At 40.1% G+C, this 18,831-nt stretch overlaps 1 protein-coding gene across 1 annotated transcript in view; it reads right to left on the minus strand.

Moving 5' to 3' along the window:
* The window catches only part of LOC116328524 (polypeptide N-acetylgalactosaminyltransferase 10-like), a 118,842-nt gene that overhangs the window by 73,775 nt on the left and 26,236 nt on the right, over positions 1-18,831 (minus strand). The window lies entirely within an intron of this gene.

The raw sequence follows: 18,831 nt of genomic DNA on the forward strand, positions 1-18,831 counted from the left end.
TTATGAGCACCGTCATACACACAGACACATCTGCATTTGCTCTGCTCTAATGGCTGGATTAACCAATGAACGGTTTATTGGCTGCCATGTGGACATACGGCACACATTTCCACGGATCTTCATAATTTGTACTCCAATCTGTCTTAAAACTGTACGGCAAAAGGACATTTTAAGTAGGGAAGAGCTTCCAGAACTTCCTGATTTATAACAGTCATTCACAACATGTTCGACCCATTTCAGCTTGAAGCTATTAAGCAAGCAATGTAAGAGAACTTCTAGCTTCAGTCACAACCAGCTGCTTCTTATGTACGCTTGCAAGTTGGTGTCGTGGTTTAACTTTGCTCCTCAAGTTCCTCCTATTTTAGTAATTCTTTGGAAATAAGTGCCATCAATGAAGTAAATGCTTAGGTGAAATCCATTAATCCAGTAAGTAGTAGGACATGCCTAAAACACTTCACCTAGGAGGTATCCAGGTGGCACCCAGGCCAGACATGCAAACCACATCAAATGGTTGCTGGCAGCCCAAAAAAAGTGGTTCTTTTCTGGGCCAAGCTTCTAATGCTGTGTAAATAACTAAATAACTCAGACAAAACCTCCACATCAGGATTGGTATAAAAAGGTGAATATGAAAAAATTATTGCATCTCCATCTGTAGAATCGCTGAGCTTCTGGACTGCTGATATAATCATTAAAATAGCAATAAAAAGAGACATGATTGTGCACTCATCTCTCCATTTCAGTAAAAGTCAGTTGAAAGGTGCACGATCAGCAAAAATGGTGGCTTGCGACAGCGGATGTGATGTAAATTTGGCATCAGCTTTCTCGTAAGGTGCCGTTTGTCCGGCACTAAGCGGCAGGCATGGTGAGGCCCTAAGATGAATGTGATAACTATTGGGTCACACAAAATTGAAAGGACTGACTATGATTTTGGTGCTTTTTAAGCAATTGAGATGCATTACTGACCAACTTGGAATATAAGGGGGGGAAAAAAAAACACAAAGCTAATCGTAACTTTGATTGTGCAAAACCTTTAAAAAAAAACAAAAAACAACCAAACAAAAAAAAAACAAGGTGATAACAAGAATGAGCAGAGAGTTGTGACTGACTAACAGAAGAATAGCACGTCTCTAAAACATCTGCTAATCCAGTGATTACGGATCAATTTGGATGTGTACCAAAAATAACGTTTGCCAGCGGTTAGTAATGTGGAAGCGGAGTTAAAATTGGAGATTGATTGAAGAGTAAAAACGGCAAACTCGCACAATCATCCACTATAGATTGTCCAATTGACTGAAGCTGAATCTCAAGTGCTAGACATTTTTGTTCCAAACCAGCGCACAGCCTCCCACGCCAAACCTGCAAAGGTTCAGCCACCTCGCACACAGAAATGGGCAGGAGGATGGGAAAAGACACCTTTTTTGTTGTTAATGAGATAAAATGTGAAAAACCAACATAACTCGTTTACACAGTAGAGCAGCACACTCAGTCTTTTTTTACCTCACCCCGTCAGTATCCGTGTCAGCTAAGAGATTTCTCCAGAGCATCAGCTCTCACTATCTAACAATGCTCTGCTGAGAGTTTATCCACAGAAAGTGTACTCTTCTATTTCATGCTTGACAACCCTGTGAGGAGAATATCAATGCCCTGACTGACACACACACACACACACACACACCCCTGTGGAGGCTTTATATATACACACACACACACACACACACACACACACACACACACACACAGATATACTGCAGCTCAGCATACAAAGGTGGAGGCTGTTTCTTCTTGCACTTAGTCATTCTACACGCTGAGTGACTTTCAGTGACTCTGCATTGTGAATTACAGGATCACAGCACAATGGAGAAATAATTAGCTCGATGGGAGGAGGCAATTAGTGAAACACTTTAAATACAAATGGCACCACTGACTGCATGAAATACCATGAATTATTAAACAGACTGCTGGCTTAGAGGAATATGACCCTGAATAACAAACTAATGGACAGTATATAACCACAAAGATTTAGTTTTAAGTTCATCTTTTTGATTAAGCCTTTAGACTCAGGCAGCGACTCCCCCCACCCCTTTTGCAAAGTGAGGACCCCCACCCCTATGACCCAGAGATCATTTTCACAATTTAAGGGTTATGTTAGGTTTAGATTTTTGTCAAGTTAATATATACATTACTCAGTATGACCTTGTATGAAAAAATATCTGCTCTATCTGGGGGCAAAAGATTCCCACAAGCTTAACAATGTGTTTCTGGTGTAACAAATATGATGGTTGAAGATGACCAAATCTGACAAAAGAGGAATTTATAGTTGTACATCCAGGGGCCATGCTCTAGCTTGGGGCCATGAGTACTACAAAACAAGCAAACCATAGAAACTGTCTGGTAAACTCTGGGGTGGAAAACTTTGAACAGCTCGTTTATTGTCTTTTTGACCACTCAAATACCAGTTTCCCACAAACACCCTCCCCAAACTAAAAGAGATTCTATGCCAGTCTATCAGCTACTGCCAAAATGCTGCCATTGGCATGGCATCACAAAACTGGCACTAATGTCAGAGGCAATATATTGTAGGGAACACTGTGATAAACTGGTCCTCATCGACTGTGACATACAGACTGAAGAAAGTGGATATCAGACCAACAGCTAACCATTTAATGCTTATTTTTTATCAGTTAATTAGCTAACCAAGTAAATAACCTGCCATGCTTCTCACACCCTAGATGAAGCTCAAAAAACAGCAATCCCCGAGTTGGGAGGCATAGGCCTACTTTAGGCAACTGGGACTGCCTGAAATACGAGAACTACTACTATATCCTCTTTTGATACGTGGCATGGCTGCATAGTTTAATGATTCACACATTTGGCTAACAAGCAAAAAATCTGCGGTTCAGTCCCAGGATGAGAGAGAAATCCCTTTAGGGTTGCAAAAGGAAAGGTTTGATTTGATTTGGTAAATCAGACATGCGGAGCTGCCCGCTGCAACCACCCCTTGAGAATAACGGGGCAGCCAGTAATATATTCCGATGATAAATGGCACCGCAAACATTCCCAGTGCCTGATTTAGATTTCCAATTTTAGTATGAATTGTACTTGTATACTCTGCAACTTTAATAGCTGTAATAACTGTACTGGACAGCTTTCGTACATTGATTAGAGCAGATGAAATTGTGTTAAAAAAAACTGTATAAACTCAAGATTCAATCTAAATCCTGACTTTTCCAAATGAAGACTTATGTGCTCTAAGACATCATCCCTTCATGCAGTACTCAAACTCTTAGGTCAACCGAAGACCACCCTCAGCCCATTCGTAAGATGACTGACTAGACGGTGTGGATAAGTGAAATACTTTTTTTTTTTTTTTTTTTTTTTTTTAAACTGATTCCACTCCATTTACTCGTCATTCCTTTCTTCTTTTTCCTTTCATTGTCTCCCTTTTCTGACCCCATGATCCCACTACTTCAGGCCCTTTCTGTTGCAGACACCTTCAGTGTGTCGCATATGGATCTGACAAGCAGCAAGAGTCCATCTGTGCAAATTCATACTATAAAGGAGCAGTACTGTGCCGCCCCATTTCCTCCTGATTAAAATTTCAGCACACATCGCCACGATATTCCTCTGGGGATTTTCTTGCTGCTCAACAAGACCTTGAAAAACAAGACAAGGAGAAGGGGGAAAAGTTTTCGGCTAATGTGTGCACATGTTTAGTTTTGTGGACGCAGGACGTGGGCGGGTGGTAAAAGGAAAGAAAGTAATTGAAATGGACGGAAAAAGGATGGGCATGAAAAACAACAGAATAATCTCGGAGAACAGATGGGGAACGTGTCCACACGTGGGTAATGAACGAGGAAAAGAAAAAGAAAAAGTCTGCAAAGTTTTTAAGGCTTTGTGCTGTGGGTGGCAGGTTAAAACAACACACTGACTAAAAGAGCTTCACACTAAAAGCATGTTGCAAGTTTGTCACTGGAAAGCTTGCAATGTTAAGAGCAATAGCAGTTAACTTTACATCTCTACTAACTAATAAAGCTGATATCTTGATGCAAAAACCTTCACACCAGAGTCGTACTAAACTTGGTTAGATTTGATTAGAGTCAGGTAGAGGATATAAAAGTCCTGTGAGCTTCATAAAAAGAGTCCTCTCTACACAATAAGCATCCAGGATTAGCTCAGCTCAAGGTGGCTATGGTCAACAGTGATGCCCACATGGTCTGGATGAGTAAAAGACGGTAGGGTGGGCCACCAGAAAACCCCATAAACTCAGTGTATTCATTTAAAATCCACTTGAATTTTCTTAGTTAACTGGATGGCACAGCTAGGCATGAAGCATTACAGTTAAGTCATTCATGTTGCTAAGGTTCATGGAGATGTCATTACTTCTGGAGAATAAAATAACTCGACCTGAATACTTCACTGCGTGTCATCCCAACCAACTGGTTATCACTGCTGCTCCTTGCAAGGTTATGATCAGTACATGCTGTGCTCATTATTCAGACTGGTCTTGGAGGAAGAGAAACATTCTGAAACATACAAACTATCTGCAATCTTTTTTTTTTTTCCTTCAAAAACACCAGTTATGTTTAAGGTACAGTTACTGTTATAAATAAGGATTTAGCCCTCACAGGATTAAGCAGGATTTCATTACATTTCATACATTTTCCTAAAGCTCTACAAGCAACCTCACAGCTGCTTTACAGTAGCAGATCAATTATAGTAAAGCCAAACTCAGATCAAATTCAGTGTCACATGAAAGAATGCAGCATTGTCCAATCACATAAGTGTGTGGTAAAGTACCTTTTGTAATGAGGGTGCGAAATTTGTGTAGTTTAACTTATGACTTTGCAATGGCAGGGATCGTGACCCAGGGTGTTGCATCTGTGTCATTTATTTAGGCTGTACCTGATTCATACACTGCTCAAGGCTCAGCCACAAAAGGCTCACAGGTTGGAGCTCCATTAAGGGTCTAGAGCAGGGTAGTCACACTCATTTTACATCACAGGCCAAATAGAGACCACTTCGATCTTAAGTGGGCCGGACCAGTGAAACTCCCCTGTGTATCAGTGTAAAGAACTTTAACTTTAATTTAACTGTTTTTCTACATGATAGAGAAAAAGCTGACAAAGAAAGCAATCTGTCAGAACTCTTTGAAATCAGATTGTAAGAAACGTCTGGTAGCTCATTGCCCAGCCTGTTAGTGATGGGATTTCTGGCTCTTTTTAGAGAACCGGGTCTTTCGGCTCAGCTCACTAAAAAGAGTTGGCTCTTTCGGCTCCAAACCGGCTCTTCAGGTTGTTTTGTTGCTTTAATTAATTTATTATTGACAATAATATAAAATTTTGCACAAAAAGAATTACTAATGTGAAAAAAAAAAAAGTGGTTTTGTTTATATATGTTCATATATAAATATATGCGGTGGCCCCTAGAGACAAAGCACGTACAAATGCCAAAACACATTTCTAGCGTTAACTGAACTTCCAAGACAGAGCTACCTAGATCACTGAAATTACACAACTGAAAGCATATGTGTATTGTTTGTGTATTTATACACAAGCACTCATATATATTCAAATAATTTTAAAAAATGTTCATTTATCTGTTACTACCACACACCAAATCCGGTCGTTGGTACTTCTTGGCTTGTGTCGCCACTACGTAAAAAAAGCTCAACACTGCACCTAGCATCCTGGAGCACTTCTGTTGGGTTTTGTACGTGTTTTGGAGTTTTTACGTGCTTCTGAGTTTTTACGTGTTTTGGAGTTTGTACGTGCTTTGCCTCTAGGGGCCACCTTAAATATATTTTTATTTATTCACTCCACATAAAATGTAATAAATAAATCATATAATACAAAAACCAAATATTCACATTTCAACTTTTAACTATTTAAATTTTCAGCTTTTTCCTTTTAAACAAATTTAAAGTGAAACAACACAAAACACTGCAAACCACAACACAAATATAAATTAAAATATGCCTGCATGAATAAACTTTCTGAATCCTTTATCATCCGCAACTTAAAATAGTTGTGGATGATTACTATACCTTTCTAATGTGACGTTGTTGTCCCTGGCTCTCTTTCTCCGTCTCTCCCTCCGGCTCTGTTCCCGTGCTACTGCCAGTGTAACTACCGCCCCTCCCCCCTCTGCCCAGCTCAAAGCACAAGGCTCGTGTGCGGAGTGAAGCGGAACAAAAGTGGGAGAGAGGGTGAGAGAAGGAAAAAAAACGCGGCTCGCGTCGTTCATTTCGTTCGCAACCGACACATCACTACAGCCTGTAGTTGTAAAAAAACTGAATTTTCTATAGCCTGCTTCAGACATGTTCCAAACTTTTGTCTCTAGTTGTTTATTGCTTAATTACTTTGTGTAGTATGAATGGCCATGGGAGGTTTTTATCAGTAGCAAAAACTGTAAAACTTATGAAAATACAGTTAAAAGTCCAACATTTCTGTTTGTGCTTGTTTATGGCAAGTTAGATTATGTGCTTCAAGCACACATTCGGGCCTGCCACACTCATTTTGACACTCAGACACTGAGCCATGGCTCTGTGCTACATGCACACATTTCTACATCTCTGCCCCCCTTCTTTCTTGATCCCAGTCCATCTTTGCATATGATTGGTTGCAACATGTGCCCATCAAAATAAAGTCTCACATTTGCCTGTATGGATTCTCAGCAGGGCTGAAGATTCGGCTCACACATACCGACTGACATATGAAATTATCTCGTTTGCTGGGGCCACAAGTTTGACACCCCTAGTCTGGAGTGTAGTGCCTGGTGTTTCGATTCCAGGTATAGCACTATAGGTCCTACCTGACCAGTTTATTTGGATGCACTGGCCCACTGTGGACAAGTGAGAGCAAACTTTTAATTCGTCAGTCAATTAATCTATATTTCTCAGCTCTGGTGATGAGATTGGGAAGTAACTAAAAAAACGGTATGGTGGATACAAGCATCCAGAATGAGTTTGTTTTGCCTTAGAGATAGATGTCCGGCCTCACCTTAAAATATAGCCGCTGCTCCTTTGCTTCAAACAGAAGTAGCTGGTAGACGACCCCAGGATAGACGCAGAACTCCAAACTTCTGGGTCTACCCAGACAAACTACTGATACACTACTGTTCAGCGATTTAGCATGTGAAAAAGCTTAAAATTCAAGAACCCGATATTGGTTTGAACACCTGCTAAATCTTTTATATTTCATGTTTCGTAAGTACCTGAAGCAAGACACTACCAACAAAGCCAGCTGTGCTGCTTTAATGCATGGCTGACTTTGGTTTGAATAGCTGCTAAATCTGCTGAAGAAAATGTAAAACTGCTGATCAAAAGGCAGGCGTGCAGCCAGAAGCAGCAAAGAGTTTGTCACGGAACACAAACCCTTTAACGACTTCATTCTTTTGTGAGGTTTTTTTTTTTTTTTTTTTTTACTGAAGAAATGTTTATAAATTAGTCTGTCTAGACTCTCATAAGCATCAGTACATTTCACACTGTATGTATAAAGTATATTCTACCTTGTATATTTGTGAAACCATGTGAAACAACCACCTTAAAATATTGTAATATAAATGATTACTTTTATTATGACCTAGTACCTTTCACTATTGTCAAACAGATGGTTTAAAGTTAAATTTAGTTTCATCTCAGCCGGAAAATGAATATTCATGAGCAACACACAACAGGACCAGAGGCGGCTTGAAAGTGAACTAAAACTAAGGCGGTACCAGACATGATCATCTGCGTCTCTGCGGTACTCCACAGCAGAGTATTGTCTTCCTTCTCTCTGCTAATCACCATCATCACAAAGCATCCACACTGCCACAAACTCATTCCACTCCGGGCACTTTTCGGCTCCATTAATATTTAAGGCGCAGCCCAAACACACTGATAAGTCATTGAAGGAGTGACACCATGATCCTCACAGGCCACATTGTCTCCATGCAGCACTCTCATATTAACTGACAGGCCCCCAAAATGTCTTAAATGCGACACAAACAGGAAAAAATGCTCTAAAGGAAAGCGGGGGCTTTTCAGCTTCGAGAGCTGAAAGCTCAGGAATGTAACTCCTGTCACCTGGCACCATGAGCCCTCATTAAATTTAATGTAGCCTTTTAGTGGTCTATTTAACTGATGACAAAAGGCCACATGTCAGTCAGTGTTTGCACACACACTCATGAAAGTGTCAGGAATAGAAATATTGTCCTGCTATTATTTGTTGCTATTTTATAATCGTCATTACCATTTCATGTGATGTTGCATTCAGATGCATTCAGATGTTCAAATATATTGGTATTATATTAGTTTTTATTACAGGTTCAGTTATAATTTATATTACAGGGGTTATCATAATCAAATATTAACAGGTTTATTACAGGTTGTTCTAAAATTTAAAGGTTTTCGAATGTTTTATATTCTTACATATAGTCTTCCGTGGGTGAGAAAACTGAGTTGCAGGCTGACAGGAAACGGCGTGCTTTTGCAAAAGTGAAACCAAAACCAGAGTCTGGGTTTGTATAATGAGTTTATACATTTTACATAGAAGTTAAGATCATTACACACAGGATGGCCTTAGCCTGGTTGGTTGCTTAAGTTGAGGTCAACTAAGGTTCAGAAAGCAGATGCAAACTCTGCACGTACACACAGACAAATAGTGAGAGGTCATGACACGCACGTAGCATACACTGCAGACACATACACACAGAAATGCAGAAGTGTGCCGACGTACTTAGAGGAAGTGCACCAGACGAGCGACAGCGAAGAGGGGAAGCACCGACCGAAGACAATGTTTTTAGAGCAATGTTAAAGGTCAGGGAACATTTTGTGGTTTGGATTGACGTAAGCTGTACTATTGTCTATTTTTGTAAAAGAGGGGGCTTTGTTATTGTACCCATATAAAACCTTGTCTCATGATTGTAAGTTCAGTTCAACACTGATTGGGTTGTTGAACTCACACATGTGTTCATTAAAATGCCGTCTAAATTGCACACGCCTGGATCTGTGGTTTTATGGATTCTTCTCTCAACATTGAACCCTAACATTTGGGGCTCGTTCCGGTGAGAGAGAGGGAATGTTGGGGTTTTGGTGAGATCCGGGGTCCGTGGTAATTGGACGGGCAGGCGGTAATCAGTGGTGAAAGTGAGCAGGCATTCCCGGGGCATTTAAAGGTAAGACACTGCCTGTTGAAATATATTTCAAAAGGTGTCACATTGGGCATGTCAAATTAAAGTCTACTCACTGGAATTACTGGTAAATGTCTGTTTTTAATTTTGGCGAAATTTTGATGAAGTTTACCGGTTGAAGTAATGATAATGAAGTATAAGTGACAGTACTGAGTAATGAGAATAAAGGAATGAAAAGAGAATTAAAGCAGTTGGACTGCGAAGTGAACTTTAGAATGATAGGGAATTTGGTTATCGTGTGGGTTCAAGTCCCATTGGTTATGCAACCCTTAAGAACTTTCTCGGAGGTGACGCTCCCTGCTGGATAGAGAAATCTATCCTTCACCTAGCGATGACTAGGGATAGTTTCGGGCAACATCCGAAGAGGACTGGGGAATCTCTAAAACTGTTGAGGGTTGTCCTCAATCTTAATCCTGTGTTGGGTGTAGATTGTTGTTTCAAATTATTCTAAATTTGTCTAGGACGACAGCGGGCGTCTGTTAAGAAGCGCATAGCCGGACGTTGCGATCCCTCCTCGATGCGGACGCCGCATTGTTGACCTACCGGCGAGTAGGGTTAGCTCGGTTTGGCTTGACCGTGGGGTACAGGGCATCCTGAGATAAGCTAGGGGTTCAAGTCCCCTATTCTTGCGCTTTTTGGCTACCGGTAAATTAAGTTAGGGCTAGAAATCTGGACAGAGCAGTTCGAGTCTGGTCTGGTGAATTGATTGCAAAAACCTGAGGTTTGCCCGTTCGAGTCGGTTATGGTAAATTTTCGAAATTTGTAGGAGCGACAAGGCCCTAAAAAAAATCTGTGCAGTTGTAATTTAAGGCGTCTGTAATATAAAATATGAGATCTATGAGTAGGATCAGTCTCTGTGTCAGTCATGCACAGCCGGAAGTGCACTGATTGTGTGTGTAAATGCAAATGAGCAGCAGTGACGGCGCAGAGAGGGTGGTTTCAATTTTGAGAGGACTGAGAGCTTTTTGCTAAATGCCTGTATATAAGAGCTTATTATGAGAGTGTAAATACAGTGTGAATATATTAGTGTGGATGCATAGTAAATGACTGAATTTTGATAGATGTATATTTCGTGAGCCATAAATGTTGGTGTGTTTTATTTTTTCAGTTATGTGTGTGTGGGGAGAAGCTGCGAGGATGATGAGAGGTTTCAGTTTTCTTTTCTTTTTCTTTTGACTTGCTCTTTCTGATCATGGAAGGCATGTCCAAAATACTCGTATGAAAGCGTATTTTGTGTGATTTTAACTGTGTGAATGCTGTCAGTATTTGATTTGAGTGACTCTGCATGATTTGTCTAGAGTGAGTGGAAAATGGCAGTTTGAGAGAGAAAAGGCAGTGTGTGTGAGGCGATTACTGAATGACTAAAGAGGTTAGAACCTTTAAAAGTGTGTATGAAAGAAAGGGGTATGAAATATATTTCTTGTGTGAGGAAAAGTAGGATGTTTTAAAGTTTGAAAGTGCTTTTAATTCAAGAAATCCATGAGAGATGTTATGACAGGTTGAGTGTATTTTTCCGATTGAAAATACATAAGTATATGTACTTGGGAAGCCCAGTTAAGAGATTATTGGGTGACTGATGCTATAAAACTGACCTAAAGAATGGTCCTGTCCGTGGAGAAGTGTTAGTTGTCCTGATGTTTGGAAGAGCTCTATTTAAAAGTGTGTGTGAGAGGAAGGTGTGTGTGTGACTGATGATGTCAGGGAGCACCCAGAGAAATAGACAGATGAGTTAAACTCTAAGAAGATGAAGCGAATGCATGTTTTAAGAAAAAGTAATAAAGTAATAAAATTATATTAATTACAGGTTTTAGAAAAGAGACAGACTGAGAGAAATAAATACAGGAACTAACAATTACATTAATGAATTGAAAATGCACGTACACAAACTGTTACATGTGAAATTATTGTTGGAAAGTTTAATAAAGAAAGCAGTTTACACTCCTTTAATTTCCAGAACCAGTGTGTCCCCTAGGCCTGATAACACTCTTGCCCAGTTGGCTCCTGTAGTAGGCGGGCATGGAAGGCTGGACAGCCCATGACCGGTAAGATCCCACCTCGAAACCCTGGGACAACCTAAGGCAAGGCGCAGTCACGATTGCTCGAACCTAAGTCCCGGAGTGACCTTGGAGTCACTGGAGGAGGCGGATTTAACAGGTAAGGCCACTGGGCACAGGCAGAAGGGGAAATGTCATTCACAATGACCAGTGATGAGCCAAAAGAGAAAACACACCCTGTCAAAAGGAGTTTGGAACACTGGAAAAGAAACATTTACAAGATCACAAAGATCATAAAGAAACATTTATAAGAATCACACATACAAACAGAAAATGCACTAACCTTACAGAGACAAGCTCATGAAGATTAATGAACAGATAATGACTTAAAACCTGGCTAAGAACACAAACATACGTAATTAAATCAGCCTGCTAATTTCATGAGGGTTAAAATGGTGTGAATGGTTAATACAATTGATGGAAAGATTTAAAATAGATGGAAAAACAAAAGAAAAGTGTCTATAAGAGTGACTCAGGAGTGCTCTTGCACTGATTTATCAAAGTAAGTGATTAGTATAGAAAGAAAATGAAAATAATTCAATGATGTGATAAGGTTTAAAAACATGTATTCCTCTTGTTAAGTTGGCTGTTGAGCTGTGGGTTTATGCAAATTAGCTGGAGTGAGTGAGTGACAAAGACACTTCCTGTGTGCGTGTGTGGCGGAGGCTTTCGGTTCAGTTCAAGAGAGAGCAGTGGCTGTTGAAGAGTATTGGGAGAAATATATAATGGTAAAGTATCAGGATATTTGATTACGGTGGTCAGGTCTGTTCAGAGGGCAGATTTGGACAGGAAATTTATAATTTAAGGATGATATGTGGTTGAAATTGGTTTTTATCTTGTGCTGAATGAAAACGGTCTTTGATCTTTGTGAGGTTTTCGGTGTGTTGAACGGGTGAAATTTAAGATTGTTTCAGATTTTTGAGGCTGTTGTTTTATTTCCAGAGAGGGTGTTTCATTAAGGCAGGGATAGGTCTGAGAGGGGCCCCAAAAATTTTTTGTAGTAGTAAGTGCACTCAGGAAAAAAACCTGTCAGGTGATTTTGTTTGGTACTTTGATGAGCTAATAATCAGCTCTCTTTTTCATTTTTGTTCTAAGCAGGCCTGGAAGAGAGTGAGCGGACGGCGCTGACAAAGTTACCAAGTACGAAAATCAGGTGGGCAGTACGGATTATAATTGATTACAATCAGAGACTGATCGGCGGCGAGTCTCTGTCTAAAAATGGATTGATCGATTCAATCCAGTCAAAAGTATAGAGAACTATTTTCCTAAAAAGGAAAACGAAATAAAACAAATGATTGAACTGATTTTGCTGATGTGGAGCATCTGATGACGTCTTGTGAAGGCTGCAGATCAGCAAAAAAAATATCATGTGTGAATGCATGGGAGTGAATGTGAGTGGTTGGACCAAGGGGGAAATAAATAAAGGTTGACAAACAGGAGAAGTGGAAGACTTAAATCTGGGGATGCTGATGTTCCTTTGAGTGAATTTCTGCTTTGTTGATTTGGGTTAGACCATATTAATACATTATAAAATGCTAAAGGGAAACATTGATGTAACTCAAGTTACCATTAACTGAGGTAACACATGATTAATAACTGTGCTGTTTAAGTTTATTTTGTGTCATGACACAGATTGGATCACATAGGGGAGAGTTGAGTAAAGGTTTTGTTTTCAGGAAATTCCAAGGATCCAGAGTTCAATGGAGCAACGAGTTGGAGGAGATTTGACATGATGATTAAATTGATTTTGTTCCTTAAACACAGGTTTTCAGGGCTGGAGCAAAACACCGGAGAGGACAATTGCTGAGCTGTTCTGAGAAATGAAATGACTAACCTTTTTTCCTTTTGATTTGTTAAGCTTGGGTGGAGCATGTTGAGTTTTTGCCACATGAGATGTGTCAAAAAGAGAGGGTTTAAGATTTAATTTGTTTAATGTGAAAGGGGTTTTACTAGGATTTTATAACGATTGGGGTTGTTTGATAATTTAGATATGGTAAAACTGAGGCAGAGATTGTTAATTCTAAAGAAAGGAGTAAAATGAACCGAATTCTGTTTAGAAGATAAATTGCTGGGGTTAATAAGAAGTTGTACACCAAACTTAAAGGGAAACTGTGGGAATAAAGGATATGCTTTGGGGAAAATAGTGAAGATTTTATGAGTAGAAAATGTGGGATTTCTTTTGAACAGATAGTAAATAGATTTATTTTTAGGGTAGAGGAGAGCTTTTTATGAGGATGTTAAAAGTCTCGCTGACTCAAATGAATAATATTGGAGATTATATATGTAGAAATGATTTTCATACACATTGCATTTTTGTGCATTTTGTGGCTCAGAGAGTCGTCTCTTGAGGGTCATAAACTTTTGGTTAACGTTATGATTAGCCAATCTACTGTGAGAATGACCTGAGTTTTGAAGGATTGCACACGCTTACAGACATACAGAGTTCATCAACACACAGGACAGTATTGATTTGAGGCCTAGGGCCTGAAATTCCTTTAGCTTTTAACTGAATTTGAGTTGGCCCAATAACAAATGACAGAAAGAGGAACTGAATAGGAGTTTTGCTTGTAACTAAACTGAGTGACATATAAAATATTGAGATAACAGATGCAGCTCTAACTTAGTCCTCTTATATAAAAAGCAGTTACAGAATACAGAAATACAGAAAACAGAAGCAAAGGGAGAAAGCTTATATATGTTGGTTAAGTCTGATAAAGTTTAAGTTAGAGGGAGGCATTACATTAAAAGCAGCAAAATGAAATAAAATGATAGATTCAAACAGGTTATCACCTAGGAAATGGGAGTTCAAAATACAGTTAGAGTTCAGCTTTTAGCTATGATGAAGTTTATTTAGGAGCAATTAACTATGTGTTTACATGTAATGATTAAAGTGGTTGTTTTTTATCCTTTTAGTAGAATAAGCCGTTATGATGATTTCCTTGATACATTTTCTTGTGATAGGTGACTTTAGGTGAGGGGAACTTGCAGCAGCAGCGACAGTTTGTGCACAGGATGTTGATGATCAGATAAGGAGCAATAGGAAGCACATGCAGAGACGTGCTTCCTTTGATCCTCTTAAAGACAACGCTTTCAGAGGTTCACAAATGCTGAGTACGGTTGAGTGAGATATAAAAACAAAAGTCAAAAAACCAAATACAAAATTAGGTTCATGCTTTGAGTAATATTAGCTGGAATCAGGTTTGAATGAAGTAGGGGGAAAGTGTTTTCTATCCTTTACAGGAGAAGATTTCCACGAGAGAGGGACCAAGGACAACCTGACTTTACCCATGGAGTGTTCTTAGGGGGAGCTGGCATTTCTAGAGAGGGTCAGAGTAATGTTATAAGTGTATGGTGACCCTTTTTAAGGGTCACCAAGAGAGGGAGTGTCAGGAATAGAAATATTGTCCTGCTATTATTTGTTGCTATTTTATAATCGTCATTACCATTTCATGTGATGTTGCATTCAGATGCATTCAGATGTTCAAATATATTGGTATTATATTAGTTTTTATTACAGGTTCAGTTATAATTTATATTACAGGGGTTATCATAATCAAATATTAACAGGTTTATTACAGGTTGTTCTAAAATTTAAAGGTTTTCGAATGTTTTATATTCTTACATATAGTCTTCCGTGGGTGAGAAAACTGAGTTGCAGGCTGACAGGAAACGGCGTGCTTTTGCAAAAGTGAAACCAAAACCAGAGTCTGGGTTTGTATAATGAGTTTATACATTTTACATAGAAGTTAAGATCATTACACACAGGATGGCCTTAGCCTGGTTGGTTGCTTAAGTTGAGGTCAACTAAGGTTCAGAAAGCAGATGCAAACTCTGCACGTACACACAGACAAATAGTGAGAGGTCATGACACGTACGTAGCATACACTGCAGACACATACACACAGAAATGCAGAAGTGTGCCGACGTACTTAGAGGAAGTGCACCAGACGAGCGACAGCGAAGAGGGAAGCACCGACCGAAGACAATGTTTTTAGAGCAATGTTAAAGGTCAGGGAACATTTTGTGGTTTGGATTGACGTAAGCTGTACTATTGTCTATTTTTGTAAAAGAGGGGGGCTTTGTTATTGTACCCATATAAAACCTTGTCTCATGATTGTAAGTTCAGTTCAACACTGATTGGGTTGTTGAACTCACACATGTGTTCATTAAAATGCCGTCTAAATTGCACACGCCTGGATCTGTGGTTTTTATGGATTCTTCTCTCAACATTGAACCCTAACAAAAGACAGACCGAGAGTGTCAGGCAGCAAATGTGTGAGTATTTGCATAAGACACGGAGACAATGCCGCGTTCCTTAATCTACCTAAAAATGTGATATCAGTTCTGTCCAAATTGAAGAATTTGTCTCCTTGGAGCAACACACCTTATTAAAAAGGTTGTCTCCTTCTGAATACTGAGCTCTGGACTGCTCCCCGTATTCCTCCTCCCAAACATCAGACAGTTTACAGAGCGCTCTGTGCAGCCTCGGCCATCATAGCCTCTGCAGTAATTCTGACGTAGAACCGATCTGTTTTTGTTAAAGACAACTGAGCGTGTAGGTGAAGCTGTAGATTTACAGGTGCATCTACACTCCTACCCTCACCTGTGGCCATGCACTGTTGTTAGTTAGTGACAGGAAGAATCCAATTGTGGATACATGTGGTAGAATTCTGATTCCTTTGAAGCATGCTGAGGAACTCACTCGCTTAGAGGTGGGAATAGAGCTGCCGCTCCCTCTGTTCTGGAAGGGTTGATGTGTTTCAGGCACAGGGTTAGGATGCCTCCTGGGAGAGGTGTTTTGCACATTTTTCGCATACTGCAATAGCATCAGTTTACTCAAACAGAAAAATGTATACTTAAAGAGCACAGGCTGCAACATGAAGGCAAACTGTTATGTGGCAGGGCAACTATGAGGACTTGTAGCCACTCAGAGAGGAGCATTTTCCACAGCAATGATGTGATTTAATGTGCCAGTGGCTACTGATGACCTACATGCAAACATCTTGCATAAAAAGAAGTTCACATGTCTTAACAGATATGAGGGAAATTAATAAGGATAGCACATATTCAGCCTGGGCATTACCTGAATTGGGAGCATTTTAAGGGTAATGAAATTGTAGTCACTGGCCCATCGGTTTTCCTCCTGGTGACCTCGATGGAGGGATTTTCAGATTATGGCGAGGCTCTCTGAAACGCTGGCTGCCTAACCTCATTTCCATGCCGATGTGGTCTTCTGCTAATCTGCCCAACAGCAGATTATGTCTGCTATTTGGTCAGATAGAGTGGGACTGATGCTGGTGCTGTGGGTTTAGACTCTCAGCAGCTGTTGAGGGACATCACAGAGCCACACAGTTCCAACACGCCAGAGACGCTCACAAAAGCAGCAGTATATCTGCTTCTGTCTGAGCAAAAGAATCAAAGGTAGTGTATGCGTGGTCACTCGGAGACAGATGTCTGGCTTACATTCATTTCTGCTTTTCCGCTCTGTGTCTTATTATTTCTTTCCCATCCTTGGGTACAGAGACTGCTTGAGGTTTGGGATTTCACAGATGAACCACAGATGTTTTTTTGTTTGTTTGTTTTTTTAATTCATGAAAGCCGGAACAGTTTGGTTTTTTTTAAACCTAACTAGAAAGTTGAACAAAACACTGCCCCTCATGTAAGCTGAATTCAGTCTTTCTACTAAGGTTGCTGTGACACCCAATGCAGAATCAGTTGCACATACGAGCTGGTGACTGACATGTTTTCAGACTGGTCTTTTATTTGTACGGATACAATGCCGAGGTAATACTGCCACCTTAAAAGGACTGGTGAAAAGGAAGGAAGAAAATAAAAGCGCTGGTGCCATCTTTCCCTCTTCCTCTCATTTTCTAATTCATTTTCTTGCCTGCTGACTGACAGCACCAACACTAAAGGTTGAATGAACATGGAGGTGTGAAGTGGACACCTTCAACAAAACCAGGTTGTACTTTTCTTTTTGTATCAGTTATGTTACAGGGTACTGTTTTGCTCTGTTAAAAAGGGAGTAAAGGTTAAATAAACTGAATTTAACTATATATTTGTCAAAAAAAAGAAAAAAAAAGACAACTGCAGGAAAGTCAGATGTTTGAATTCCTGTTTGTTGTGTTCACCTGATGGATTTGCCTAACCCACAAAGACTGCAATCAAACTGCAGGCAAAATTAGCTCAAAATCCGATTACTTTGCTTTTTGTTGCACAAAAAAAAAAAAAAAAAAAAAAATCACACAGTTATTCAATTCTGGATTTTGACCGCGGCTGAAAGTACTCCTTAAGTAAATGTCCTCCAAAAGTTTCTAATTTATTTTACCCTCAGTGATGCTATTCATATCCAGCCCAGCCACTCCTGGATCCAACCCAGCATCCACGTACAGCTTTGTTCAGAAGCTGCAGCCGCCGTTCCACAAAAAAACACAATCACAAAGTTTTATAATCTCATCCTCGGTGATCACTGAGTGCTACTGCACATGAAATGCAAATGAACGTGTAACAACTGACTTTAGTAAATCTGTGTTTATTTTCATATCCATCCATCCATTCTCTTTTGCATATCCATTTCAGTGTCACGGGTGTGCTGGAGTCTGTCCCAGCTACCATAGGGTGATAGGCAGGGTACACCCTGGACATGTTGCCAGTCTGTCGCAGCACTAACACACAGAGACAGACAAACATTCGCACTCACATCCAAACCCCCATTCACACCTATGGACAATTTAGAATGCCCAATTAACAGAACCCTACTGGTGCATGTCTTTGGACTGTGGGAGAAAGCCGGAGTAGCCGGAGAGAATCCACGCAAACACGGGGAGAACATGACCCACTATGAGCACCTGGTGACAGTAGGAAGGAAAAACTCCCTTAACCAGGCTTAGGGAGAGACAGCCATTTGCCGCAACCAGTTGGAGGTGAGAGGGATGTGAGGAGAAGGAGACAGAACAAAAGACACCCTGTGAAACTAGTAATCGAGCAGGAACAGCTTTAATCAGGAGGAGGACCAAGAAACGGCTCATTTTACCAAAGATTCAAATGGTAAATGGAAAGATGACCACTTTTTGGATTTTGGGAGAATCACAGGCCAAAATGAAATAGCCTGCTTCAGACATGTTCCAATAGAAGGACTCCAACAGAAGCTGAACAGAGCTGAAGGAGGAGATGGGCAAACCTCATGCGCACTAGCTAGTCGTACACACGCTGGAAAATTCACTACTCTGGTCACCCGTCGATGCAATATGACATCACACAGAATAGGAATCAAGTCAGGATCAAGATCACCTAATATTCGATCCAACTGTGCAGGCACTGCAATCACACACTCAGTCTCACCCTGGATGGCTAAAGCGTGCCAAAAGCCAAGGGGTGTGAATACTTTCTGTTAGTGAATTGTGCAATTTAATTGTGTATTTGCTTCAGAAAGATTTCCTGAATTTGGGGCACTGAATTTTCATGACAAAAAAGGAAAGAAAGAAAGAAAGAAAGAAAGAAAGGAAAAAAATCTAGTGTCTGGGATAATGTTTGAAGTAGAAGGAAAGCTGGTATTACCAGCGGTGCAGTATGTGATGAGAACAGAACTGCCCATTCATTCTCAGAG

Source organism: Oreochromis aureus, linkage group 10 (genome assembly GCF_013358895.1).
Source record: "Oreochromis aureus strain Israel breed Guangdong linkage group 10, ZZ_aureus, whole genome shotgun sequence".
NCBI classification, from domain to species: domain Eukaryota; kingdom Metazoa; phylum Chordata; class Actinopteri; order Cichliformes; family Cichlidae; genus Oreochromis; species Oreochromis aureus.